Source organism: Palaemon carinicauda, chromosome 17 (assembly GCF_036898095.1).
Source record: "Palaemon carinicauda isolate YSFRI2023 chromosome 17, ASM3689809v2, whole genome shotgun sequence".
NCBI lineage: Eukaryota > Metazoa > Arthropoda > Malacostraca > Decapoda > Palaemonidae > Palaemon > Palaemon carinicauda.
In genome coordinates this window covers 112,366,340-112,374,409 of record NC_090741.1, presented here as the reverse complement: position 1 = coordinate 112,374,409, position 8,070 = coordinate 112,366,340, and positions in this window count along the sequence as shown.

Sequence of the window (8,070 nt, the reverse complement as noted above, 5' to 3'; positions counted from 1 at the left end):
ACATGCCAATGACAACCGGGAAGATCGTGATATCAAAAAAGTTGGGAGCAATTCCCCCTGAAGAATTGGAATTTTGGCCCAACAAAGATTCTTATCCGGACTGCTATGTCCGTCTTAGGAAGGAGCCAGCCTCAAAGGAGGCGACGGAGCCGAAGGAGGTCATAGTTCTTGACCATAGTAAAGCACAGGCGTTACTAGCGGGCTCAATGAAAGAGGGGCTTCACGAACTCAAAGGTGTCAGCCTTGATTAAGAAGCTTCCCTCCTGTGTGGCTTCTCCAACCAGAGCCTTTCCCTTCATGGAAAAAGGATATAAGGCAGCCTTAAAGGCGGTGGAGGCAGGGAAACCATGCCCCACCTTAACCCTGGATAGGTACGGTCCTCGGACACCCCTTTAAGGGTATACTCGGACGCGAACGACCCCGACGCCAAAAAAAATTCTTGAAAAATCAGTTTTTGCAGTAACCTCCTTTTTTCTTTTGCCAAAAAAAACTTCAATGAATGCTTAAAACAACTGTATAGATAAATACTACTCATCTGCAGAAAAACTATTTATTATAAATATTTTAAAAAATTAAGTAGAAAAAAAAAAGACCTGACATAAAAATTCATAAAAAAAAAGTTTATACATATATACACAAATCCTTTTAGGAATTGATTCTTGAATGTTTAGGACACATCTTGATGTATTTTGGATGAAGTCAGACCAATGGAGGTGAAGATCTGAAATGAGAAAAAAAGGGTAACTTTTTTTGGCCAAAAAAATTTGTCCAAATTTCATGAATTTTTTTGGGTACCCAAATGAAATAGGAAGTGGCTAATTTTTTTAGGGAATAAACATATGTTATCCTAGAATAGAAATATGTAAAAAAATCTTCATTATTTTGTAAATTACATTTATATCAGGGGCCATATCTAAAGGTAATTTTTTGAGTACTTATAAATTCCGTAAAAAAATACATATATTTAATATATAATATGATATTTATGCAGGTAAAAATATACCAAAATATCACAAATTCTATAGGGAAAAAGAATATATATAGATAGGGCAGCTTACGTTTCGGATATGTCCACAAAATGGCCGCCAACCACACTGACTCAGACTCCCTAATCTGCCACTTGAAATGTAGGAAGGGTATGTCAATTTCAAGGTGTTATTTACTAATCTAATTATTATTGGATATGCATAAAAATTGTATGGTGGGTTGCTGGATAATTGTCGATTATTTTACGACTATAAAATTAAAATTCTGACCCAAAAAAAATTTTTTGAAGGGAAATAAAATCGAAAAAAAAAATGTAAAACAATATTTTAGCCAAAAAAATTTGATGATATTCAATCAAAAAAAAAGTAAACAAAATTTTCCGACAAATAAACATCTAGAGGAATCATTACTCTGTGATAGTTCCTTAGTACGTAGTAATTTTGAAAGAATTGGGAAAAAACGAAAAAATGGCAATCACCGGAAAATCGAACACATACCTATATATACGCCATATCTGGCTAAAAAAAAGATAGGCATGAGTAGCCAGATCATCTAGAAACACTTTCCAACACTATAAAAATATAAGTTTTGCGACACTACTTGCCAATTCCTTACGGTAACATGACTAAGCAAAAAAATGCAAAACAAATAAAAAGGGGCACTCGAGGAAAAATGGCTAACATTCTAATATACGGCATTTCAGAAAAAAAAAATTCAGCCACGTGCTAGGCAAACCATCAAGGCACATTTTCCGACAAATAAACATCTAAATGAATAATTACTCTGTGATAGTTCCTTAGTACGTAGTAATTTTGAAAGAAATGGGAAAAAACGAAAAAATGGCAATCACAGGAAAATCGAACACATACCTATATATACGCCATATCTGGCTAAAAAAAAGAAGATAGGCATGGGTAGCCAGATCATCTAGAAACACTTTCCAACACTATAAAATTATAAGTTTTGCGACACTACTTGCCAATTCCTTACGGTAACATGACTAAGCAAAAAAATGCAAAACAAATAAAAAGGGGCACTCGTGGAAAAATGGCCATTCTAATATACGGCATTTCAGAAAAAAAAAATTTCAGCCACGTGCTAGGCAAACCATCAAGGCATATTTTCCGACAAATAAACATATAAATGAAATATTACTCTGTGATAGTTCCTTAGTACGTAGTAATTTTGAAAGAAATGGGAAAAAACGAAAAAAAGGCAATCACAGGAAAATCGAACACATACTTATATATACGCCATATCTGGCTAAAAAAAAAATAGGCATGGGTAGCCAGATCATCTAGAAACACTTTCCAACACTATAAAAATATAAGTTTTGCGACACTACTTGCCAATTCCTTACGGTAACATGACTAAGCAAAAAAAATGCAAAACAAATAATAAGGGGCACTCGCGGAAAATTGCCCAACATTCTAATATACGACATCTCAGATAAAAAAAAAGACATGCACGTGTTAGCCCAACCATCAAGGCACACTTTCTAACACATAAACATGAAAAAAAAATCAATAATATACGGCAATTCCTTACTACGTAGTAAATTTTTACAAATATTGAAAAAAAACAGAAATTGGCAACCGCAGTTAAATACCCAATATACCAATAACTACGTCGTATCTGACAAAAACAAAATCACGCATGGGTAGCCAGATCATCTAGACACACTTTCCAACACTAAAAAAGCAAAAGTTTTACGACACTATTTCGCAATATCTTACGGAAAAATGACTTGGCAAAAAAATGAAAAAAAATGAAAAAGGGACACTCGCGGTAAAATGCCCGACATTCTAATATACGACATCTCAGATAAAAAAAAAGACATGCACGTGTTAGCCCAACCATCAAGGCACACTTTCTAACACATAAACATGAAAAAAAAATGAATAATATACGGCAATTCCTTACTACGTAGTAATTTTTACAAATATTGAAAAAAAACAGAAATTGGTAACCGCAGTTAAATACCCAATATACCAATAACTACGTCGTATCTGACAAAAACAAAGTCATGCATGGGTAGCCAGATCATCTAGACACACTTTCCAACACTAAACAAGCAAAAGTTTTACGACACTATTTGGCAATATCTTACGGAAAAATGACTTGGCAAAAAAATGAAAAAAAATGAAAAAGGGGCACTCGCGGTAAAATGGTCCTCGTGGTGATGAACGACATTTTAACTAAAAAAAAAAAACATGCACATGGTAGCCAAACAATCCACCAAGACTTTCCACAACAGATAACCTATACAAGTTGCACCATTCTACGACAATTTCATAATACGTAATAACTTTGATAATTATACAAACTACCCTAGAAGGGTAAACTCGGACGCGAACGACCCCGATGCGTCTCAGAAATCGGGGAAGGAGTACAGCTACAGCAATGCACATCTGGACACTACTAGAGCGTGTAGGGGAGACACCTCCTGCAGGTCGATCACCCACAAATTCAGTCACAGGGGTGAGTCACGTGAGAAAAACCTGTTTTTTTTTGACGCTCGGGGTCGCAAACGACCCACCGTACCTATCCAGGGTTAGAGAAGTGCAAGCTGTTATCTCTGACCTTGCCCTTGGACCAAGAATACTGGAAGGATGTCCACCTTACCTTTTCAGTTGGGAAGCTGGAAGCTGATATTGCTGAACGTCAGTTTGGTGAGGAACTTCCAAAATTGTCGGATGTTCTCTTGCGCAGAGAGCAAGAGACGAAGGAAAGACTTGCTTCATCGATGTCGTTGCAAACGACATTAGAAACGAGGGCAAGTGACCCCAAGAACCAGGACATGTTCATGGTAGTGGCCAAAACCCATCTGGCCACAGTTACGAAGGATTTCTATAGCTTTATTAAAGCTAGGAGAACCTGTATAGAGTTCATGTTCGCCTCGGCTGCGGTGAGGCACAAATCAAGGAAACTGATATCCTCTCGTATCTGGGGTAAAGACCTTTTTCCCAACGAAGTGGTTAAAGATATAGTAAACAAGGCCTCCACAGAGAATAGGAACCTTCTCAAAAAGTGGGGCTTAGATCTGAAGAGAAAGTCTTCTCCGGATGAGGGTTCCCAACCCAAGAAAAAGACAAAAAGGCCTAGGCCATCCTCTCGGCCGGCTATACCCTACTGACAGCAACAACAACAACAACTCCCTGTGACCGCGGTGCCTCAGATAATGGCAAAACCTCCAACCACGTACCAGCTGGTACCTCAAAAAGTGGCGACTCAGTCGCCAGTTTCTAACCCAGCCTTCGCAAGGCAGACTTCTTCCTTTCGTTCGAAGGCTAGAGGAATAGCCAGAGGTTCTTCTAGACCCCCTTCAAGGGGATTGGGATCCAGGGGAGGACGCGGTCAAGGAGGCAAGGCCTCAGGTCCACAACAGCAGAAGTGTGATCATTCCAGTGGGAGGGAGACTACAGCTATTTAGGGATCGCTGGACCTTCGATCCCTGAGCCCACAGCCTAATAAAGAATGGACTAGGTTGGAGCTGGAGTAGTCCTCCATCTCAATTTCCTCAATTTTCCCAACACTCAACCCCAGTTCTGGAAGAATATGTCCGAGAGCTCTTAGACAAAAGAGTAATCCGGAAAGTTAAGTCCATCAAATTCCAAGGAAGGCTGTTTTGTGTTCCAAAGAACGCCTCAGAAAAACTCAGAGTCATTCTAGACTTGTCGCCACTCAACAAGTTCATAGTGAACTACAAGTTCAGAATGCTCACACTTCAACACATAAAGACCCTACTGCCCAAAAGGGCATATGCTGTCTCTATAGACTTGTCTGACGCTTATTGGCTCGTTCCAATTAATCGTCACCTCTCCTCCTACCTAGGCTTCAAGTTACATAGAAAACTTTACGCTTTCAGAGCCATGCCTTTTGGGCTAAACATAGCCCCAAGGATTTTCACGAAGCTCGCGAACGCAGCCGTCCATCAATTACGCCTAAAGGGGGTCCAAGTAGTAGCCTACTTGGACGACTGGCTGGTGTGGGCAGCATCCAGGACAGAATGCATGCAAGCTTCTAAGATAGTGTTCCAGTTCCTGGAATATCTGGGATTCAAGATCGACATCAAAAAGTCTCGACTTTCTCCAGCTCAAAAATTTCAGTGGCTGGGAATCCACTGGAATTTGGACTCACATCGACTTTCCATTCCTGGGAAGAAGAGGAAAGAAATAGCAGGATCTGTCAAGAGACTATTGAAATCCAAACAGATATCAAGATGCGAATAGGAGAGAGTGCTGGGCTCTCTACAATTTGCTTCGATAACAGATCCAGTGCTAAGAGCACAGGTAAAGGATGCAACAGTAGTCTGGAGAAAATACACATCAAACGCACGAAGAGATCTAATAAGACCACTACCGACTGGACTGCGAACGCTTCTCAAGCTGTGGTCCAATGCCAAGCAATTGAAGAAATCAATACTTCTTCAACCTCCTCCCCCGTCAGTAACTATCCACACAGACGCTTCAAAGGAAGGCTGGGGAGGTCACTCTCATCAGAAGAGAGTCCAAAGAGCTTTGTCCAATCTTTTCAAGTCATTTCACATCAACTTTCTAGAAGCCATGGCAGTAGTTCTGATACTAAAGAAAGTATCTTTTCACCACTCGACCCACATAAGACTGGTCCTAGACAGCGTGGTGATAGTGAGATGCCTGAATCGACAAGGGTTGGGGTCACCTCAAAATCAACCAAGTGATGTTGGCCATATTCCGTTTGGCGGAAAAGAAGAAATGGCACCTGTCAGCAATTCACATTCAAGGGTTCCGCAATGTGACAGCGGACGCTCTATCCAGGTTTACACCTAGAGAGTCAGAATGGTCCCTTGACGCAGGATCGTTCTCCTTCATCTTGAGTCAAGTCCCGAAGCTGCAGAAAGACCTCTTTGCGACGAAAGACAACAAGAAAACAGATCGTTACGTGTCCCCATACGAGGATCCGCTAGCGGAGGCCGTGGACGCTATGTCCCTAGACTGGAACAGATGATCCAGTATTTATCTGTTCCCTCCGCACAACCTCCTTTTGAAGGTCCTCGACAAGCTGAGATCCTTCAAAGGGATAGCAGCAATAGTGGCCTACAAGTGGCCAAATAGCGTGTGGTTCCCTCTGGCATTGGAACTACGACTAAAATTCGTACCGCTACCGGATCCATCACAGTTTCAGCGAGTATAGCCTGCCTTGACAAGACAGATACTATATGCCTTACAGGTCGACCTTTCTAACGACATTCTTAATGAATTACAAAGGCCAATGCTAGGCTTAGCCCTTCAGCACCTCCAAAGACCCTTTGCATGGTCATTAGATAAAATTCTTCATTGTGTATAAATAATGAACAATGAGGAATGCGCTTAGAAGGTTTTGAATTAAATTCATATTTCTGCTTTTACCCGCTTTGGGGGCCAGAGTTAGAGAAATAGTGGCTCTCTCTAGAGAGGAAGGCCACGTCCAGTTCTTGGAGGGAGAACTGAATCCATTTCCAGACCCAACGTTTCTTACCAAGAACAAGCTACCCACCAACAGGTGGGGTCCCTAGAGAATCTGCCCTCTGAAAGAAGATGCATCTCTATGTCCAGTGGAGCGCCTAAAGGTCTATCTTCATAGAACTTCAGACTTTATTGGAGGACAGCTGTTCAGAAGAGAAACCCTGGGTTTAAAGTTATAAATAGCTAAGAACGAAAATCATCCGTGTTATTTGCAGAACGGATCCAGACAGTACACCCGCTAGTCATGATCCGAGGAATGTTGCCTTCTCCATAAAATTTCTTTAATTATATGGACTTTGAACATCCTTGTTCGTACACTGGCTGGTAGTCATTCAAGGTGTTCTTTATACAATATGCGAAGCAAGTGGAGCAACTCAAGAGGTCTGTGGTAGAAGCAGGTAGAATTCTTTAACCTTCTGTTTTAAATCTGCGAGGAACAGTGTAATTAATTTGGGACGATTAATTAAGAAGGTGCGTGTGTAGTCACTGTATGTTACTACACACTGATCGATATGCCAAGAAAGTGTCATTACGAACTGTTCCATTGACGTTGGTGAACTATAGCATAATATGGACACTTGTGCCAAGCGTTTCTTACGCTAGTGTAAATAAACCGTATATAAACCGTAAAATTATTATTAATAATTCAATTAAAGTGGCAAATCTGTTTCCTGGTAGATGAAACAATATTTTCTGTTGACTGTTTTCCTTTATGCTTTAACGAATATCATCCACATTTTATAAATTTTATAAATGTTGATCTGATATCTATGTTTATTAAATTTTAATAAACTAGTTCATAGTGAACACTGTATCTTTTTCACCCTCACTCATTTTATTAGAAATGTACTGAGCATTAAGATTAAAATATGAATATTTTTATCATAGTATGTCTTTTAAGATAGTTCATGATTAGATGAAATGATGTATGACGGTAACATCATAGGTCTCTAGGTCTAGATGGACCAGGAAAAAATTTTCTTGAAAGTACGGCACCGGTTGAGAATCCACAGATACAGTAATGCTCTGGTAAACTTCCATCAGGACGACATGGCCTGAGCACCAAAAACGGATTTTGAGCGAAGCGAAAAATATAATTTTGGGTGAGGTAGCCATGTCGTCCTGATGGACCCGCCCTCCCTTTTATTGTAAAAGGGCTTATCAACCCCTCCCTATAATACAGAATCTGTAGCACCTCGCATATCGCTACAAAGAATAAAGAGGGCACTACCGCCTTCATCAGATACACACTGGTAACGGAATAGGAGAGATGCCTTATGAGGGGCTCTCTTTTCATTCTCGTTTCAGACTCTTGTCACTAACCCCTCGAAGCATTAATACTGTTCGGGGTGAAGATGGCAATGTGACGTGTCAAGAATACGTCCTCTGATATTATGCGATATCCCTGTGAGACTTTTTAGGGATATTCGCTACAGGAGTTAGAATTCTGGATACCTTAAACAAAAATAGATTTTTTGCATCTCTCAAAATCCATTATATATATATATATATATATATATATATATATATATATATATATATATATATATATATATATATATATATATATATATATATATATATATATATATATATATAT